The sequence below is a fragment of the Bubalus bubalis genome, chromosome 2, assembly GCF_019923935.1.
Source record: "Bubalus bubalis isolate 160015118507 breed Murrah chromosome 2, NDDB_SH_1, whole genome shotgun sequence".
Taxonomy (NCBI): Eukaryota; Metazoa; Chordata; class Mammalia; order Artiodactyla; family Bovidae; genus Bubalus; species Bubalus bubalis.
This window is the reverse complement of record NC_059158.1, coordinates 142907993-142929705: the sequence shown is the minus strand read 5'-3', so window position 1 is coordinate 142929705 and position 21713 is coordinate 142907993.

The window sequence follows — 21713 nt, the reverse complement described above, 5'->3', positions numbered from 1 at the left end:
TCCCTGTTTTAGTATAATTTGCTTTTCTGGGTCTTTTAAGTCTTAGTACCTCCTTTATTCCACCAGTGTGGCTTCTAATAGGAATAAAATTTCCTTCCCCACTTCCCAGGCCCTGTAGGCAGATTGCTTATAAATGTTCAGTTGCAACATGTTGAAAGGTTTTCCAGTAGTCATGTTTGGATGTCAGAGTTGGACTACAAAGAAAGCTGAGCGCCAAAGAATTGATGCTTTTGAACTGTGGTGTTGGAGAAGACTCTTGAGAGTCCCTTGGACTGCAAGGAGATCCAACAAGACCATCCTAAAGGAGATCAGTTCTGAATATTCATTAGGAGGATCTTCCTGACCCAGGAATCGATCCAGGGTCTCCTGAATTGCAGGCGGATTCTTTACCAACTGAGCCACCAGGAAAGCTCATTCTAGTAAGAAGAAACAGAAAATACATAAATATCTAGTGTAGTAGATAATATAGATAGTACAGAGGAAAAGCAGGAGAGAAGTAGATGTTTTAGGATAGGAAAGGCTTCATTAAGAAGATTACATTTGAATAAATGAAGACACATAGAGGAAAAGAGGCAAACAGAACAGCATATTCAAAGTCAACAAGGCAGGAGGGTGCCTGGTATATTCTCAGAACAGTAGGACCAGTATTGGAGTGACTCCAAATGACCTAATGAATTAGAATTCTTATCAGTGTACCAACTAGTGTATTTGTTGGTTTTCAGTGCTTGTCATGTGATATAGTCTTCATAAGAAACATGGGCAGTAGATACTCTTATTGTAACCATCATTTTCCTTCTCAGAGAAGTTAAGTAATCCAACCCAAGTTTTTCCCTTATCATACCCATGGGCCTTATGTAAATCAAATGCATCTGTTTCAGTTGAGTTCCTGTCTAGGTCCATTCTAGGGTTTCGTGAACATTGAGACATAAACTTTGGAGACTACTCTATCCAGAGAACACAAAGGTGATCTGTGTTCTGGTGACAAATCAGTCTAAGAAAGTCTCATCTCTGACCAGCTAAAATATGGTTTTGCCCATGCATCATGTTCTTTTGAGCTTGGACAAAATGAGCATTCCCTCTAACTAATCAGCTCTGAATACATGGCCAGAATTGAGTTTCTGAAATTAAAAGATGCTTGCTCCTTAGAAGAAAAGCTGTAACCAACCTAGATAGCATATTAAAAACCTGAGACATTACTTTGCCAACAAAGGTCCATCTAGTCAAGGCTATGGTTTTTCCAGTAGTCATGTATGGATGTGAGAGTTGGACTATAAAGAAAGCTGAGCGCCAAAGAATTGATGCTTTTGAACTGTGGTGTTGGAGAAGACTCTTGAGAGTTCCTTGGACTGCGAGGAGATCCAACCAGTCCATCCTAAAGGAGATCAGTCCTGAATATTCATTGGAAGGACTGATGCTGGAGCTGAAACTCCAATACTTTGGCCACCTGATGTGAAGAGCTGACTCATATGAAAAGACCCTGATGTTGGGAAAGATTGAAGGTGGGTGGAGAAGGGATCACAGAGGATGAGATGGTTGGATGGCATCACCGACTTAATGGACATGAGTTTGAGTAAACTCTGGGAGTTGGTGATGGACAGGGAGGCCTGGTGTGCTGCAGTCCATGGGGTCGCAAAGAATCAGACACGACTGAGCAACTGAACTGAACTGACTTGTAAAGCTGAGGTCCAGATCCTAAACCACATCTTAGTATGGGCCCAGGCAGACCCTCAGCTGGCATTTACCTTTGACATTACCATTTCTGTTTTAACTTCTACATTCCTTGCCTGCAGGGAGCTTACTATTTTTTCAAAAATAAGATGTATGTGTGTTAAACAATTATAAAATTCTAAAAGATACATAATTTTTAATATACCTACAACAAACTGGGCTTCCCTGGTGGCTCAGACAGTAAAGCGTCTGCCTGCAATGCGGGAGACTACATACTAGATCATATATTTTGTTTTAGTCATTCAAAGACGTGAAGTACATAATCCTTGCTGTCAAGGAGCCTATGATCGGTAGAGAAAGACAATTAATACAATATAAAAATGATACAACAGAAGTAAGCAAGAGTCTAAAGCTCAGCCTCACCTCTTACTACTTATAGGTCTTTGGGTCCCTGAGTAAATGATTTAACTTCTTTGGTACTTTTTTTGTGTGTGTATAAAATAAGAGTAACATTTACCTCACAGAGTTTTTGTGACTGTTAAATAAGATAATATTTTTGTTTGACATAAATGCTCAGTAAATGGCCTTTGTTACCATGCAATTCAATTAAGATAAAATAATAATTCAGATAGACTAGTGGAGGGAGATGTCAAGAAGGAAACTAAAGAAATGTGAAATTAAATTGACACTGACTGCTTCTACTAAGGATAAGCGTACATACTGCATCCCCCTGATAGGAAATAAACATACACACATGAAACGGAGCAGGACCATATGGTGCTTGCCCCCCATCGTGTCCTCTGCCTGCCTTTTGCCTGTGGAAAACTTTAGTCAAAGAATAAGTTTAATCAGAGGAGTGAGAAATGTCCAAGTTTTGAGCTTGGACAAAATGAGCATTCCCTCTAACTAATCAGCTCTGAATACATGGCCAGAATTGAGTTTCTGAAATTAAAAGATGCTTGCTCCTTAGAAGAAAAGCTGTAACCAACCTAGATAGCATATTAAAAACCTGAGACATTACTTTGCCAACAAAGGAGTGAGAAACAAAGGAAAACCAGCAAAGGAGACTAAATAATAATGTAGTCATTAAGCATAGTCACGGACCTTCAGTTCTTTCTCAAGGGCTGTAGATAATATTCTGAGCCATATTCTGTGAGCTGTCTTATGGATACTAAAACCTCAGGTGGAGAAGTTAATTACCTGATGGCCAGACTGTACCCAGGACCTGAGCTACCACAATTCTGAGAATTGACTGCAAAGAAATGGGAACAAGTGCACCCAGGAACTAAAGATTAACTGTACCTAAAACAACCAAGATGATGGTAGTCAGACCAGTGATGACCAATTTGAAGATGACTGTTAGAGATGACTGTGCTGTTTCTGCATGTAACCATTCCCCGATACTCTGTCTATAAAAGTTCTCACCCTCTCCTTGTGGGCTGGGGGGCGGGGGTTGGGGGGGAAGGGCAGAGTCGGCCTTTGGACAGATGTCTGTCACCCTCCACCTGCCCCTCCAGTTGTCGGCATCTGAAATAAAGCTAACCTTCCTTTCCACCAATCTGACCTGTTTACTGGCTTTGAAGCAGCAAGCAGGCGGACCCCCACGCATACCTTTCAGCGCGTACACCACTTTGAACATTGGAAAAAGGAAAACAAAGCAGGACAAAGCCAGGATCCAGCTCTGGATCCCAAATTAAATGAAACCTTGAGCTGTCCTATAAATTACTGACTCTCAAACAAAAACAGTTCTGTTTTTGACTTTTGCAATGAGACTATCTCATTGCAAGATATGGGGGGAAGCTTTACAGATAATCGTGTGAGAAAATAGTTATTTTTCCTCTATTTACAGATTGTTAACTTGATAAACTTGGCAACTTTTTGGGTATTTTCCTTTTAATACATGTTTGTTCATTTATTCTGGTTTGTTTTGTGGTGAGCCAGCCTTTTAAATACTGGCCCCCTTAATAACTTCCTTGGCAAGTAAAAATTTTTTTTTCTAAATTACTTTCTCTCTTAGTCTTCTTTTGGCAGTTTCAGATTCCACTGAGAATTCCAGGTGGATTTACCTATAAGATCTGAGTACACTGCCTTGCCAGAGAAGGGAACCAGTGGGCTATTTTCACTAGACATAATCTTGATGACTCCTGAGTTCACTCTCATGTGACAATAGAGTTTACTTGGACTAAATCTGGGTTTCTGGTTCTATGTTTCTAGTTAGTGGTAAAGTCTGGATGTAGTTCTGGTTTTGATTTGTATACAACTGGTGGCAGAAACATTGCATCTGGCATTTAGTTGTTTATGATATAATCATTTGGTCTACGCCAGATGGTAGACAGCCAGAGGGAACCTGGTCATGATTGGGTAGCAGAAGTCAAAGTATCTTGCTTTTTATGTTTTTCGAGTTTTTTTTTTTTTTTTAAGTTCTTGTTTGTTTGTCTATTTGTTTGGTTTGACAGTCTATTGTTTTTTTGTTTGTAGGTATTATGAATTAAAGAAGTAAAATTAATGTATGTGTCTGTGAACAGAAAGTTTTTTTGAGGTTTGGAACTGCTATACCAACTGGTGAGTATTGTGTTCTGTGTTTCCTTTCAACCCATGGCTGAGGTTGAACTATGACTACTGGTTTACTTTTCTGTATGAATGAAAAAAAGCCTTTTCCTTCCCTGCAAAAGAAAGGTAGATAGCTTTTATGATGGTTAATTTGTATTTCTGTATCTATAGCTGTCTACCCTTTCTCTGAAAACTATTATAGATTAATAGGTGGTAAAAATCTGTCATTAGTATGCAATCAGGAAAATCACCATCAAAGGGGAGAAAATGTATACAATGAAAGAAAAACTGAGTGAATTCCCTGGTGGTCCAGTGGTTAGGACTCTGTGCTTTCACTGCTGAGGGTGTGGGTTTAATCCCTGGTTGAGGAACTAAGGGAGATTGCAACCCCACGGACTGCAGCACACCAGGCCTCCCTGTCCATCACCAACTCCCAGAGTTTACTCAAACTCATGTGGATTGAGTCGGTGATACCATCCAAGCATCTCATCCTCCGCTGTCGCCTTCTCCTCCTGCCCTCAATCTTTCCCAGCATCAGGGTCTTTTCAAATGAGTCAGCTCTTCGCATCAGGTGGCCAAAGTATTGGAGTTTCAGCTTCAACATCAGTCCTTCCAATGAACACCCAGGACTGTTCTCCTTTAGGATGGACTGGTTGGATCTCCTTGCAGTCCAAGGGACTCTCAAGAGTCTTCTCCAACACCACAGTTCAAAAGCATCAATTCTTCAGTGCTCAGCTTTCGTTATAGTCCAACTCTCACATCCATACGTGACCACTGGAAAAAGCTTAGCTTTGACTAGATGGAGCTTTGTTAGCAAAGTAATGTCCAAGGTTTTTAATATGCTGTCTAGGTTGGTCATAACTTTTCTTCCAAGGAATAAGCGTCTTTTAATTTAATGGCTGCAATCACCATCTGCAGTGATTTTGGAGCCCAGAAAAATAAAGTCAGCCACTGTTTCCACTGCTTCCCCATCTATTTGCCATGAAGTGATGGGACCGGATGCCATGATCTTAGTTTGGCCCATATACTTTGGCTGTATATAAATGTAACCAGGAGTATAACAGCTGTCAGTAAATTCTGTGAGTCCTTCTAGTGAATTATCTGAGGGTGGTTTTGGGAACCCCCTCAACTTGCAGCTAGTATCTGAAGTGAGGGCAGTCTTGTGGAGGACTGAGTACTCTCTACACAGGACAGAAGGCTCTAAACTCTTCAGTTTGGCTAACTCCAGGCATATAGATTTAGAATAAAGAAAAGAATCAGTTTAAAATGGATTCACAAGTATAGGAATGAATAAGTACACGAATGTGTGATAGAATGGAAATCTAAATAGAGGACTTACTGTTTAAGGCTTGTCTGGAATTTCACCATCTCCTGAGAAATCTAAAGGGTTCTGGAGGCATGACTTTTTCTCTCCCCTTCCTTGAAAGGAAATAGGAAACTCCCATGTAAATATACAAATGAACTAAGTCAAGTTGTGAGGGAGAGCTACAGGTATAAACAAAGTATTAATAAATCCTAAAGTTATGCCTCTGGATTAATCCATAACCTAGATTAATCCAAACAAATATTACAAAACATAGTGCATGACTTGGGGAGAGATCCAGTGAGAATATTCTTCAGAAACCCCTTGCTTGCCCAAGATTCCAATAAGATTCTACTTATTTGTGTGTGTGTGAAATATTTTCTGAGTAAAGATGTTAGTATACTCTTGCCTAGCTCCAGAATAAAAGTATTAAAAATTATCTTAAATTGAACAGGGCCTCTGTTTCAGATGGTAAAAGCATCTGCCTACAACTCAGGAGACCCGGGTTTGATCCCTGGGTCAGGAAGATCCCCTGGAGAAGGAAATAGCAACCCACTCCAGTACTCTTGCCTTGAAAATCCCATGGACAGAGGAGCCTGGTAGGCTACAGACCATGGGGTCGCAAAGAGGCGGACACAACTGAGAAACTTCACTTTCACTGTTTTATTTGGCTTACAGAGATTAATAGTTACTGATATGACTTATGTTCATATTGTCTCCTCTGATAAGTTTTTAATTATAGTCCTTCTCCAATTCAAACCCCAAATGCAAAATAATAAAACTGTTCAGATGACTTTTATACCTAAACCTTACTTAAAGTTTCCTAGAAGCAGTAGGGGGCTTCCCTGGTAGCTCAGCTGGTAAAAATTTCCACCTGCAACACAGGAGACCCCTGTTTGATTCCTGGTTCAGAAAGATCCCCTGGAGAAGGGATAGTGAGAGAGAGGCAGGAACTGTGCAAAATCTTAATGATTTTTGAATCTGGATGATGTATGAGATTTTTGAATCTGGATATTTGGGCAAGAGATGAGGTGACTAACTGAAATACTATTAGAGTTCTACTAAATAGATAGGTATGTTCCAAGTGAAATGAACTAGGAAGGGCATAGGATTCTCTTCTAGTCAGTGATTGCATTAATCACTTTTTTAGATAGTCCAAATTTTATGATGACCTTAAGGACCAAGGGAGGGCTGTCCCTCCCTGTTTAATTCCTAGAGATAGTAAAGGACTTGCTTGGGAACATACAAGCCAGTCAATCCTGAGTCCACACCCCCACCCATCTCCTTTCATCAGGCTGTTGCAGTTCAGCATGCTACCATCCTGCCTTAAATCACTCCCGGGCCAGATATGGGACACAGACACCTAGGGACCACCCCTGCAGTTCTCTACCAAAATCAAACTGTCCAATCCGAGACCTGCTCAGCCTGCTTACCCTGCCTTACCCTTTCCTTCCTGTGAAAACCACAATAAGGTCTTTTGCCCATGCTTTCCCCTCACTCCCGTGCCTCACGGATGTGGTCCTGTGTGGTGTGCCATGTCTCCTGCTTCTAGGGATCTATGAGTATACAAACTTCTTCCTTTATGACAGTCATTTTCGTCTGCATGTTGCAAAGAGTTGGACAGGACTGAGCGACTGAACAACATCTTACTATACCTGATTAAAAGGAATCCTAAAACAAACAAAAAACACACAAATAAACAAATCTGGAGCATATTTTAAAACAAGCATGTCCTTCCCAAAATAAAACCATACTTTATTCTTGCCTGGGAAGGAGCCTGGTAGGCTAGGCTATAGTCAGTGGGGTGCCAGACATGACTGCTACTAAACCCCTGCTTCTCTGGTGGCTCAGTGGTAAAGAATCCACCTGCCAATGCAGGAGGCACGGGTTCAGTCCCTGATCCATGATAGATCTCACATGCCATGGTGTGACTAAGCCCAAGCACCACAACTACTGAACCTGTTCTCTAGAACCTGGGATCTGCAACTACTAAAGCCCTTGTGCCCTAGAGCCAGTGCTCCACAAGAGACTAGCCCCCACTTGCCACAAGTAAAGAAAAGCCCATGCAGCAACGAAGACCCAGCAAAGCCAAAAATAAGTAAGTAAATAAAATTAAAACAAAACAAAACAAAAACATACTGTAGAATGTAAGCTCAGGGAGAGAAGACACTTTATTGTTTTGTTGTCTGGCCATGCCATGTGGCATGCAGGAACTTACTGTCTCCTGACCAGGGATGGGAGCCACACCCCCTGCAGTGGAAGTGCAGAGTCTTAACTACTGGAGTGCCAGGGAAGTACTGGGCAGACTTTGTTTTGTTCACTGCTGGAAGTGGAACACTACTGCAAAACAAACAAAAAAACCTCCAAAAACCTATGTGGCATTTACAGAGCAGGTGGGTTGCAACAAACTTAGTATGAGTGGCTGAAAAGATGGTTAGCCTTGAGATGCAGCAGCAATACATTTTGCAACACTGTTGCCTGAGGTTACTTGAGCAGCAGACCATGTGTCTATCCAGTCCTGGGTGACCAAAATAGAAAACAGAAATTTAATAGAGGTTATTTTTAGTGGTGTGTGTCAAGATATTATAAGAAAGAGATGAGATCAGGAAAGAATTCTTTCATGGGATTGTAGGAAATAGAAGAAAACAGAGGCAAAAATTTAGAGCCTTGCAAGTAAAAGCTCTGGCTACTTCTAGACTTCCATAGTAAGAGATAAGAAAAGTCTTTGAGCTTTTTCTTTTCCTCTTCCTCTTTTCCCTTCACTTTCTCTTCTTTTTTCTCTCTTTTCCTTCTGGAACTATGTCATTAGGTAGAGTCATTAACTAATGTCCTGGTGTTACTTGAATAGGAGTGAAGAGCCTGGGGTGAGAAGGGTGTCCTATAGAGGGGAGGGTTAGAAAGGGATGTCAGATCATATCAAAAAAAAAAAAAAAAAAAAGAAAGGGATTTCAGAACTTGGGACTTCCCTGGTGGTCCAGTGGCTAAGACTCCACACTCCCAATGCAGGGGTCTCAGGTTCGATCTTTGGTCAGCGAAGTATTTCCTACATGCTGCAACTAAGACCCGGCCCAGTCAAATAAATACTAAAAAAAAAAAAGATGTCAGAACTTGGGCAGGGGAGGGAGACTTCCCTGTGGATGACTACCCAGTGCAGGATATTAGAGTTTGAGGGACATGAGGGCATCCTTGTGGGGTAGCAGGCTGTTGTGAGGTTATCAGAACCACACGGGGGTTGACCCACCCCCAGAGAAGGAGACCTTCATGTGTTTACCCAGTGGGATTTCAGAATTGCTGTGGCCCAGTGAATACTGTGTGTCTTCAGTTTTTCCTTGTTCTGATTAAGAATGTTTTTACAGTCTTCAGTCTTCCTTGAGTTACCAGTGGGTGTGTCTGGGAAGATGACTTGTCTTTTTAGTTCATAGGTCATTGGACCATAAAGAGTCATACCTGAGCCTGATGAAGAAAACTGAACAACACCTGGAGAGCTTGGACTTTGAGCTGGATGTATTTACTGGGGCGGGAGGCGGGGTGGGGGGCGGGCATGGAGGGGGACTTTCAGGTGTCCTCTTGCAGAAAGCATTATCTATACAAAGAAAAAATAGTAAACAATATACGGTGACAAAAAGAGCTGACAGTGCCACATCCTTGCTTGCAGATGAGCAATGGCTTTTCCTTGCATTGAGTCACAAGAAAACTACATACCCTAGACTCATTTGGCTGAGGCCATGTGAGTGGATTCTGGCCAAGAGGATATGGGTTGAAATCATGTCCCATTTCTAGGCCTTCCTCATTCTTTCTCTTGACCATTTGAAAGCAGAGAGCATTCAATTTAGGACTCTGAGAAGACTGTGGAACAGGGATTGGTAAACTATGGCCCATAGGTCAAACCCAGGGATTGATCCCAGGTCTCCCGCATTGGGGGCAGATGCTTTAACCTCTGAGCCACCAGGGAAGCCCAATTTAGCCTACTATATATTTTTGTTAATAAAGGTTTATTGGAACATTGTTGTTTAGTTGCTAAGTTGTGTCTGACTCTTTTGTGACCCCATGGACTGTAGCCAACCAGGCTCCTCTGTCCATGGGATTTCCCAGGCAAGAATACTGGATTGGGTTGCCATTTCCTTCTCCAGGGGATCTTTCTGATCTAGGGATCAAACTCGAATCTTCTGCATTGGTTCTTTACCACTGAGCCACCAGGGAAGCCCCCCTGGAACATGCCCATTTCTTTACATATTGTCTATAGTTGCTTTCATGACACAATGGGATCATTGAGTAGTTATGACAATATGTCCCACAAAACCTAAAATATTTGCTATCTGTCCCTTTACAGAAAATATTTGCAGGTCTCTGCTTGAGAAGATGGTGCCACCACATGTTGATTGGAGGCAGAATTCTGAATCAAAATATGAAAAGCTGCCTGCTGAGCACCCAATTCAGGCTGTGATGCAAGTGAAAAAGAAAGCTTAATTTTGTTAAGACATTGAGATCTTTGAGTTATTTGTTAGTAGCTAACTACCCTATTACTAAAATACTGCTCTCCCTGGTACCTGGCTCATAGTGTTGGTGGCTCAGTCATGTCTGACTCTTTGTGACCCCATGCACTGTAGCTCACCAGGCTCCTCCGTCCATGGGATTTTCCAGTCAAGAATACTGGAGTGGGTTGCCATTTCCTGGCTTATGGCAGGAACTAAATAATTTTGTTTACAAAAGTAGTATATCCATGGTGTAAAAAACAATCTAAATATTACCCCTCAAAAGTTACAGAATTTGAAAGTCACTGTAATCCCTCTTTGATAAAAAAACTATTGTTTAGAGTTTGATGTATATGATTACAAACTGTGTATGTATAAGCTTACATACAAACATTAGGTGACCTGGCATAGTGGCTTAGTCAGACTGCCAGGGTTCAAATTCCAGCTTTTTGTCTATGAATTCTTGGGTAAGTTACATAACCTATTTGTCCCCCATTTTGCTCATCTTCAAATAGTGTTATTTCATATGGTTGTTCTGAAGATTAAATGAAATAATTTATATTTTGCATACAGCATTGTCTTATAAATGGTGTTTGCTGTTATTAGTAATTGTACTACAGTTAGCAGTAGTATAGCAGTTTTTTTTTTCTTCATAGAAATGGAAATCGTAATAAACATACAATGTTTTTTTTAACACTAAGTATAGCTTGGACATTTTTCCCATGTCAGTCTCTACAGATTAATCTCATTTTTAAAAATGATGGCATATAATTCTAAGGGTGTGGCATATTGTTTTTAATCTTATCCCTCATTGATTGACATAGGTCTCTTTTGGTCTAGAGACTTATGAACTAAAGGGGCAAGGTATCCGCACCCACATACTCAGAATGCCAAGGTGTAGCAAGGACTGGGTACTGGGTATACATAATATAATAAAGATTCCATTTGGCAAGTGGGGAAGGATGGGAAATATACAGTAGTCATTTGTCCAAGGACCCCAGATCCTTGTGGTGGGGAATATGGTCCTGTTTAGGTCTAATTCTAGTCCTTGGGAGGGACTCCCTTGTCCATTGCTCTCCAGGCTTCTTGTTGATGCATTCTGGGAGGTTTTTTGGTTATTCTTCTTGGTCATATGTGAAGTGGACATTGCATGTATTTTGGGGTAGTTTGCTCTGCTTTGTCAGCCTATTTTCTGCTCATAAAATGTTGGGCCCCCAAAGTTAAGACCCTAGGGGCAGAGGGATCAATTGGGAGACTGGGATTGACATATACATACTATGATATATATCAACTAGATAACTAATAACGACCTGCTGTATACAGGGAACTCTATTCAATACTTTGTAATGACCTATATGGGAAAAGAATCTAAAAAAAGGGTGGAGACAGATATATATATATATATATATATATACACACACATATATGTGTAACTGATTGACTTTTCTGTACAGCAGAAACTAACACAACACTGTAAATCAACTATACTCCAATAAAACTTTTTAAAAAATCATAAAATAAAATGAAGAACAAAGTTCAAGGACTTAAATTATCTGCTTTTAAGATATCATAAAGTCCGACACTTATCAGTTAACTTACTTTTCAGCAAAGACACCAAAGCAAAAAAAAAAAAAAGAATGAAAAAAAAAGGCATCTGAGGCTTACCTAGGCAGTGAGGATTTTCAGGGAAAAGCTGTCAGAGAAGAGAGAAGTCCAGAGAAGTGAGCTCCTACTTTGGTGCCATTTCTCACTTTGTAGAATTTGTTAACCCAAAGGTGATGACTATGGGAACGAGAAAGTGAACATAAAGCAGTGGCTGAGAGATGGGGAAGCTAAACAGAGCTTTGGGGATGAGGGGTCAAAAACTAGAGTTCAACTGAAGAAAACGTTTTAATCCAAGGATATGTGTGGTGGTGGTGGTGGTTTAGTCGCTAAGTTGTGTCCAACTCTTGTGACCCCATGGACTGCAGCCTTCCAGGCTCCTATGTCCATGGGATTCTCCAGGCAAGAATACTGGAATGGGTTGCCATTTCCTTCTCCAGGGTATCACTTATCAAAACTAACCATATGCTAGGACTTAAAGCAAGTCTCAACAAATTGCAAAGCACAGAAGTTGTGTACAGAATATTCTCTGAGATTAAAAGAGATATTCTTTGAGATAGATATTAATAACAAAAAGATAATAGAAAATTACCATACATTTTGAAATTAAGGAATAAACTTCTAAATAATCAATGAGTTAAGAAATCCCAGTGAACATTATAAAATATTTTTAGTTAAATAATAATGAAAATATGAAAATTATACATCAAATTTTGTGGGAAAAAGCTGAAGCTATATATAGAATGAAACCTTTATAGATGATAAAGAATAAAAAGTTAAAAATCAGTGATCTCAGTATTAACTTCAAGAAGCTAGAAAAAGAAGAACAGATTAAACCCAAAGGAAGCAGAAGGAAAGAAATAGGATAAAAGCAGAAATAAAATAGCAAAAAACATACAACATAGAGAATCAAGAAATTAAAAAGTTGGTTTTTGAAATGATTGATAAAATTAATACAACTCTGATGAGACTGTTCAAGAAAAATAGAGAAAGTATAAACAAACAATATTAGGAATAAAAAGGCAGGCATCTGATTTTACAGACATTAAAAAGATAACAAAATAGTTATATACTTTATATCTGATACATAATAGTTTCAGAATAAGGCTTCCCTGGTAGCTCAGCTGGTGAAGAATCTACCTGCAATGCAGGAGACCCCGGTTTGATTCCTGGGTTGTGAAGTTCCCCTAGAGAAGGGATAGGCATCCACTCCAGTATTCTTGGGCTTCCCATGGTGGCTCAGATGGTAAAAAAAATCTGCTTGCAATGCAGGAGACCTGAGTTGATTCCTGGGTTGGGGAGATTTCCTGGAGGAGGGCATGGCAATCCACTCCAGTATTCTTCCCTGGAGAATCCCCATGGACAGAGGAGCTTGGCAGGCTACAGTCCCTGAGGTTGCAAAGAGTTGGACACAACTGAGTGACTAAGCACAGCACTGTTTCAGAATAACATTGCTAACACTGTTGTTAATACTAAATTCATTTAAGATTTGTGTTTTTTGTCTCTAGAATATGTTCCATTTGCTGGGTACAATCAAATTATTGTCCTTTAAATAATTCTTTACTAATTGTTAGATCATTAATTTCACACAGTTTAGGTTGAACTAATTTTTTAAAGAGGAAAATATAAGACATGTTACTGACACTATGTCCCAACTTTGTAATTTTTATGAGATATAATGACTTAAGTAAAATATTTTGTTTAGAAATGCTTCCCCTTGTTAAGTTCATCTGTTTTTATCTGAGGAGGCTATTTTCCTTTTGATTTCCAAAAAAAATTTACTGTGACATTAGTCAATATTTAACAGGCTTTTAAAAATGGATTTATTGTAATAAATACAATATACTTAAAATTTTGAAATCAGAAACAGAAAATAGGCTAGGTCCAAAAATCACTCCAAAGAGCATCTAAGTCATATTTTGACACTAAAAACCAAGTGGAAAAGAAGTCAAAATTTTCATTCTATGTTTCTTTCCCCTTTGACTCAATTTTTCTTTTTCTTTCTTCCTTTTCTTAAAAAAAGAGAAAGTTCTCTATCTTCTGACTTCTTTCCCCAGTGAGAAAATGAGTGTGGTGATTACAGATTTCACCAGTTTCTAATTTTAGGCACTGTTTTTATTCATATCAAACATATAGTTTTATTGAAAAAGCCTCATCTTCAGAGATAATAGGGAAATTATTAGAAAAACAGGAATAGTTGAAGTTATAAGCCTGTTGATCTGCCAATGGATGGGAAATCCTTCCACTTTGTGTTACTTTGCTTTCGCACCTGAGGCAAAAGGTACCACCTTTTAACAAAGGCCATTTTCCCAATATTTCTTACTTTTACTTTTTATGCCTTTTTCAGCCCTTAAAAATGTTCCAACTACCAATGGCTTCCACCGATAGGGCTTAATTCCCTCAAATGGCAAAGAAGTTGTTTATCCCTCACCTCAGGAATTTATTCTTGGCTGGTTTGTCCATTAATTAACATAGCTGTGGAATTCTGCTTCATCCAGAGTATCCTGCTAGTGTAGGAAAACACTGTTGTGATTCTTTTTTGGAGTAGGGAAGGAGAGCTGGTGACAACAAAGAAAGGCCCAGGGCATGGGTGCAGAATAGATTCGCAGGTAATGTTTCATTTTAATTTCTTCAAGAATCTTGTTTGAGAAACACTAAAAGATTGGTCAAAGTTCTTCCTGTTTCCCAGTCTTTCCAATAGTACTTTCAGACCAGCATTCTTTAGTTTAAAAACTTGTTCTTCCCCTTTAAACTAAACTTGGTCACTGGTTCACTGGCTTCCCCAAACCCTGCTATCTTCTAGTGTTAAGTTGCTTCAGTCGTGTCTGACTCTTTGCGACCCTATGGACAGCAGACTTCTAGGTTTCTCTGTCCAAGGGTTTCTCCAGGCAAGAGTACTGGAGTTGGATGCCATTTCCTACTCCAGGAGATCTTCCCGACTCAGGTATCGAACCCTTGTCACTTTCCTCTCCTGCACTATCAGGCGTGTTCTTTACCCCTAGCGCCACCTAGAAAGCCCACTGTCCTCTAGAGTGGCTTTAATTTTTATGTTATAACTCATTTTATGTTATAACACCCTAATCTTATATTCCTCTATCCCTTCATTTCTCAGAACACTTTAGCCACTCACTTCCAAGGCCACACCCTACTCCTTGTTATAACCAAGAATTTCTCACCTCTGAAATCTTAAGACACTCTATTATTGTCATAACACACCTAAGGCCTCCTGGCAATAACTGTGGATTACCTTGTCTGTGGTTCTCAAGCTGAGGAGTGAGGAAGAAAGGAACTAACTCCTAAGGGCATTCATCTGAATCTAGGAGGTTTGCTTAATTTGAAAACCTCCACAGGTGACTTCAATGGGCATCCTACAGGTAGTATTTCTCCTGCCCTCTCTACCTGATATAAACCACTGAAGGAACTGGAGTAAGTGTCTCCTGTGTTCAAATACTGACACGTCACTTATTTGTGTGAATTCAATCTCTCTTGCCTCTGTTTTTGCATCTATTAATATAAGATGAGGATAGTATTATCACTTACCTTATAGGATTAAGTGAAATAACAAACATATAGTACTTGGAAGAGTGTCTGCAGGTAAATAAATGTTAAGAATGATCATCATCATCAACATTTATATGCCAGTGATTTCCAAATCTCTTATCTTCAGCCTGGGTTTCTCTCAGTGCTCCAAATTGCATCAGTTGCCTGCTAGACATGTTTTCCTGAGTAACTCTGTGCACTTCATACTTACATTTAAATCTTATCATTTTTTTTCTTTTTAAATCTGTTCCTCTTCTCAAAGGTTTTCTATCAAATCTCAAAATGCATCATCACATCAAGTTACCCAAGTAAGAATCTAATAAATAAAAATAGTATAGATGAACTTATTTGTAAAGCAGAAATAGAGACACAGATGTAGAGATCAAACGTTTGGATGCCAGGGGAAAAGGGGTGGTGGTGGTGGAATGGATTGGGAGTCTGGGATTGACACATATACACTGCTACTGCTACTGCTAAGTCGCTTCAGTCGTGTCCGACTCTGTGCGACCCCATAGACGGCAGCCCACCAGGCTCCCCGGTCCCTGGGATTCTCCAGGCAAGAACACTGGAGTGGGTTGCCATGTCCTTCTTCAATGCATGAAAGTGAAAATTGAAAGTGAAGTCGCTCAGTCGTGTCCGACCCTCAGCGACCCCATGGACTGCAGCCTTCCAGGCTCCTCTGTCCATGGGATTTTCCAGGCAAGAGTACTGAAGTGGGGTGCCATTGCCTTCTCCGACATATACACTACTATGTATAAAATAGATAACTAATGAAAACCAACTTTATAGCACAGAGAACTCTACTCAATGCTCTGTGGTGACCTAAATGGGAAGGAAGTCCAAAAAAGGGGGGATACATGTACTTGTAGAGTTGATTTACTTTGCTGTACAGAAGAAACTGTCACAACATTGGAAAGCAGCTATACTCCAATAACTCTGGAGAAGGGAATGGCAACCCACTCTAGCATTCCTGCCTGGAAAATCCCATGGACAGAGGAGGCTGGCATGGGGTCCATGGGGTCACAAAGAACTGGGCATGATTAAAGTGACTTAGCATGCGTACTCCAAAAAAAAAAAAGGATCTAATCAATTTCCAAAACCTGTTGGTTGTATCATATCCATTTTCATCTCTACTACCATTGATCTGATTTCCTGTCATTCTCTTTTTTTCTTTTCGACTACTGCTTCAGTTTCCTTATTTCCCTCTTATTATTGTCTATTTTTCACACTGCAAGCCGGTATTATTGCTTCCACTGATTAGAAACACTTTATGCCTCCCACACCCCTTCACTGCCAACCTTATGTCTTTCAGGATTAAGTCCAAATTTCTTAAAATGGTTTACTAGGCTTAGTTTTTGGAGAAGGAAATCGCAAACCACTCCACTGTTCTTGCCTGGAGAATCCCAGGGATGGGGGAGCCTGGTGGGCTGCCATCTATGGGGTTGCACAGAGTTGGACACGACTGAGGCGACTTAGCAGCAGCAGCAGCAGGCTTACTTTACTAGACTTATGGGCCCTTGCTTTCCTTGTTGGTGTTTTCCTCTAGCTCCTTCTTTCCAAACCATGCTCCTACTATACAGAACTTGTAATGCTTGCTTCTTTATGTCCTGTCATTTGTCTAGGCTAGGGAAAACCTTTACTTCCCTTTTTCTAGATCAAACTATGGTCTTTGGACTACTGGAGGACCTGGGACTTTTACGGAGGTCTGCAAGGTCAAGATGATTTTCATAATAATATTAAGACATTAATTCCTTTTTCCATTGTGTGGACATAGGCACTAATAGTGCAAAACCAATGGTTTGTAAAACTGCTGGCATTTTAGCATGAATCAAGACAGTGACACCAACTGTACTACTATTCATTGTATTCCTCACTGTGAATCACTTAAAGTTTCACTTGAGAATGTCATTGATGAAACAGTAAATTAATTATGGTAGCCTAATTAATGGCATCCCAAAGATGCCTACTTCCTAATCCCTGAAACCTGTGAATATGTTATTTCACTCGGCAAAAAAATATTTTGCTGATGTGATTTAAATTAAGGATCTTGAGATAGGGTGGCTACCCTGGATTATCTGAGTAGTTCAATGCAATCGTTAAGAGTTGTTAAAAGAAGGAGACAAAAGGGTCAGAGTTAGAGGAGATGTGATCACAGAAGCTAAGGAGACAGAGAGAGGGAGAGGGAGAAGGGGAGAGAGAAAGGGAGTTGTGAAAGATCCAGCTAGGCCCTGAAGATGGAGGAAGGAGCCATGAACTAAAGAATGCAGGCGGTCTCTAGAAGTTGGAGAAGAAAATAAATTCTCCCTGGGACTTCCCTGGTGGTTCAGGGCTAGGATTCCACATTTCCACTGTATGAGGCATGGGTTCAGTCCCTAGTAGGAGAACTAAGATCCCTCATCATGGCCAAAACAAAACACCCCACAATTCTCCTCGAGAGCCTCCAGAAGATATTGACTCACCAACACCTTGAGTTTAGGATTTCTGATTTTCAGAACTATAAGATAAATAAACCTGTGTTGTTGTAAGCCATGAAGTTTGCGGGAATTTCTTACAGCAGCAATAGGAAACAAACATTAATTTTGCTAAGTTTTAATACTTGAGATGGTGACTGCAGCCATGAAATAAAAAGACGCTTACTCCTTGGAAGAAAAGTTATGACCAACCTAGACAGCATATTAAAAAGCAGAAACATTACTTTGCCAACAAAGCTTCGTCTAGTCAAGGCTATGGTTTTTCCAGTAGTCATGTATGGATGTAAGAGTTGGACTATAAAGAAAGCTGAGTGCCGAAGAATTGATGATTTTGAACTGTGGTGTCGGAGAAGACTCTTGAGAGTCCCTTGGACTGCAAGGAGAGCCAACCAGTCCATCCTAAAGGAAATCAGTCCTGAATATTCATTGGAAGGACTGATGCTGAAGCTGAAACTCCAATACTTTGGCCACCTGATGCAAAGAGCTGACTCATTTGAAAAGACCCTGATATTGGGAAAGATTGAGGGCAGGAGGAGAAGTGGACGACAGAGGATGAGATGGTTGGATGGCATCACAGACTCAATGGACATGAGTTTGAGTAAACTCTGGGAGTTGGTGATGAACAGGGAGGTCTGGCGTGCTGCAGTCCATGGGGTCACAAAGAGTTGGACACGACTGAGCGACTGAACTGAACTGAATGCTTGAATAATGTTTAAAAATATTTTATGCAAAGAAAAGCAGTCTTTTCTGTTCCATAAGGTGGCTATCTGTAGGGGGAAAAAAGCTCACAAGAGATTGAGTTATAAGCTTATTCAGCTGTTTAAAAAAAAAAGGAACAGTATTTTTATGTCAGAATGAATGACAGGTCAATAATGGTTATTCATTGTTGGAATAACCAATGGAAATATAGCAGAGATTTTCTCAAAAAATGAACAGATGAGCCTAACACTTAAAGAAAACAACTGAGAATGACAATATTTGACTTTTCACACAAAAATTAGCATTTTAGAAAAACTGCATTCATCACTGAATTTGACAGTTTCTCAGTATTTAAAGACTTCTTCTGATGTCTGTGAAAATAATATGTTCTTTATATACTGTATAATGAAGTGTGTCAACATTTAGGAGACCTGTATAACTCAGCAAATCAATGTTTTTCTAAATGACCAATCCATAATGTTACAAAATTATGCATGGAAAAAAGATCTTCCTGAAGTGTAAGGTAAACCAATGGATTTGTACTGTAACAGAGTACAAAAAGTTCATTGATACAGTTTCAAATTCTACATTTCAATTAAGAAACTATACTAGTCAAGTTTGGGTGTGCTATTGAAGAAAATACTACATTTAGCTACTAATATAGTCTTCTCCCTTCCCCCAGTCACATGTCTGTATGAGGTTGGATTTTTCTTTTTTTTTTACATATTTCAACCAACCACAACCAGTATGGTAACAATTGAATGAAGTAGTATATACAACTATCCTGCTGTCTTCTACAAATCAGGCATTAAGGAAGTTAAAGATACTTGCAAAAATGTAATACATTGTGACTCTTCTCACTAGTTATTTTTTGTTTTTGGAAAATATGGTCATTTTTCAAACAAATATGTTATTTATGCTAATATATAAAGGATTTATTATTTTTCAATGAGTTAATAGTTTAAAATTTTCTGTTTTAATCTTTAATATGGTAAATATCAATAGATATAACACACAAAGGAAAACTCTTTAGAGTCTTCAATCAATTTCAAAGTTTAAAGGAGTCCTATGATCAAAACATTTTAAGACTGCTGCACTAGCCTATTTCCACTTCCCCTCTGGATTTTAATTTAGATTTTAAAGCTTTATTTAAAAAATATATTTTTCAAATAAAAATCTGTTTTTTATTTTGGAAGCTTTTCATGTCAATCATTATTGGATATGAAAATCCTATATACTCCCTTAATAATACATTGCTGCTGCTGCTAAGTCGCTTCAGTCGTGTCCGACTCTGTGCGACCCCATAGACAGCAGCCCACCAGGCTCCTCTGTCCCTGGGATTCTCCAGGCAAGAACACTGAAGTGGGTTGCCATTTCCTTCTCCAATGCATGAAAGTGAAAAGTGAAAGTGAAGTTGCTCGGTCATGTCCAACTCTTAGCGACCCCATGGACTGCAGCCTACCAGACTCCTCCATCCATGGGATTTTCCAGGCCAGAGTACTGGAGTGGGGTGCCATTGCTTTCTCCAATAATACACTATACTTTACTTATTAGCATTGTATTTTTTGCTTTATGTAATAGTTTGAGAGATACAATTAACATATCATACAGCTCACCTATTTATACAATTGGTAGTTTTCCAGTATATTTACAGAGCTATACAATCATCACTCAATTTTATTTATTTTAAACTTTATTTATTTAGACTGCATTGGGTCTTGGTTGTAGCACGCAAGTTTGGTTGCTCAACAGCATGTGGGATTTTAGTTCCCCAGCCAGGGATCAAACCCATGTCCCCTGCATTAGAAGGCCAATTCTTAGCCACTGGACCTCCAGGGAAGTCCCTCATCACTCAATTTTAAAGCACTTTGATCACCCCCTGCAAAAAAACTTTGCCCTTTAATAGTCACTCCCATTTCCCCTCAATTCTCCAGCCCTAGTAGAATTCACTGAAGCAGTAGCCTGCTAATCTATTTTCTGTATCTATAGACTTACCTATTCTGGATACATCATATAAACAGAATCATACTTTGCAACAGGCTTCTTTCACTTAGCATAATGTTTTCAAGTTTCATCCACCTTGTATGAGCTCTTCATTCCTTCCCTTTTGTGCCTAATAACTTTTCTTTGTATGGCTATACCACTTTTGGTTATCCATTAGTCAGCTGATGTACATTTGGGTTGTTTTTTTTTTTGCTGCTATGAATATGGGTGCTGTGCATATTTGTGTACGTTTTTGTGTGAACATAAGTCCTCAATTCCTTGAGTGTGTATCTATTAGAATTACTGGGTCATGGTAATTTTATACCTAATAGTTTGAGGAAGGCAGGAATGTTTTTCAAATGAAGTGTTTTCCAAAGCACTTTATGCTCCCATTAAGTACAGTACAACAGTTCCAATTTCTTCAGAACTTATTTTTTTTTCGGTTATAGACATATATCCTAAAGGATCTGAAACGTTATTTCATTGTGGTTTTAATTTGGATTTCCATGATGGCAAATGATGTTGAGCATCTTTTCGTGTCCATTCGTATATCTGCTTTACAGAAATTTCTATTCAGATGGTTTGTCCATTTTTAAATTAGATTGTCTTTTAATTGTTGAATTATAATAGTTCTTTATGTATTCTAAATATTAGACCTTTATGAGATATATTATTTGCAAATATTTTATCCTATTCCTTAGATTGTCTTTTGATGAGGTCCATATTATTTATTTTTCTTTGGTTGCTTGTGCCTGATCCAAAGTCAAGAAGATTTATACTTATGTTTTCTCCAGAGTATTTTAAGGTTTCAGCTCTTACATTTAGGCCTTTGATTCATTTTAACTTTTCAAATGTTATGAGTTAGTAATCCAAATTCATTCTTTTATATATGGATATCCAGTTGTCCAAGTAACTTCTCTTTTAGTCTGTTCATTTATTCTGGAATCTCAATTCAATTCCGCTTATCCATATCCTTATGCTCTATGCTTTTGCCAGTAGGGCCACTAATTTTGTTTTGTTTTGTTTTTTAGAACGAACTCATGGAAAAACCATTCATTAACTCAAAATAACCAAGTCAAGAGTGGGAATCAGCTTCTTCGCACTACCAGTTTAGGAGCTAAAGATGCTCCTAAAGTTTCAGGGGCATCTTTTTCATCAGCAGCCATCAAAATCCCACCCAATGCGATTACGTTTTGTTTTGTTTGTTTTAAATTAAGGTCATCGTGTTTGGCCAGGGTTGGTTAACCGAAAATGTTACCTCCAGGCTAAGGATCACTGGTATTCAGTCCAGTTTATTTAGGGAGGTAGATGAGCAAGGCCAGAAGTAGACAATAGAAGTACTTTGGCTGAGCCTTCAGAAACGCGCAAGGTGTCGGCGGGAGGAGGCTGGCCTGTCAGTACGGTTCCAAACAGACTGGACGCCGG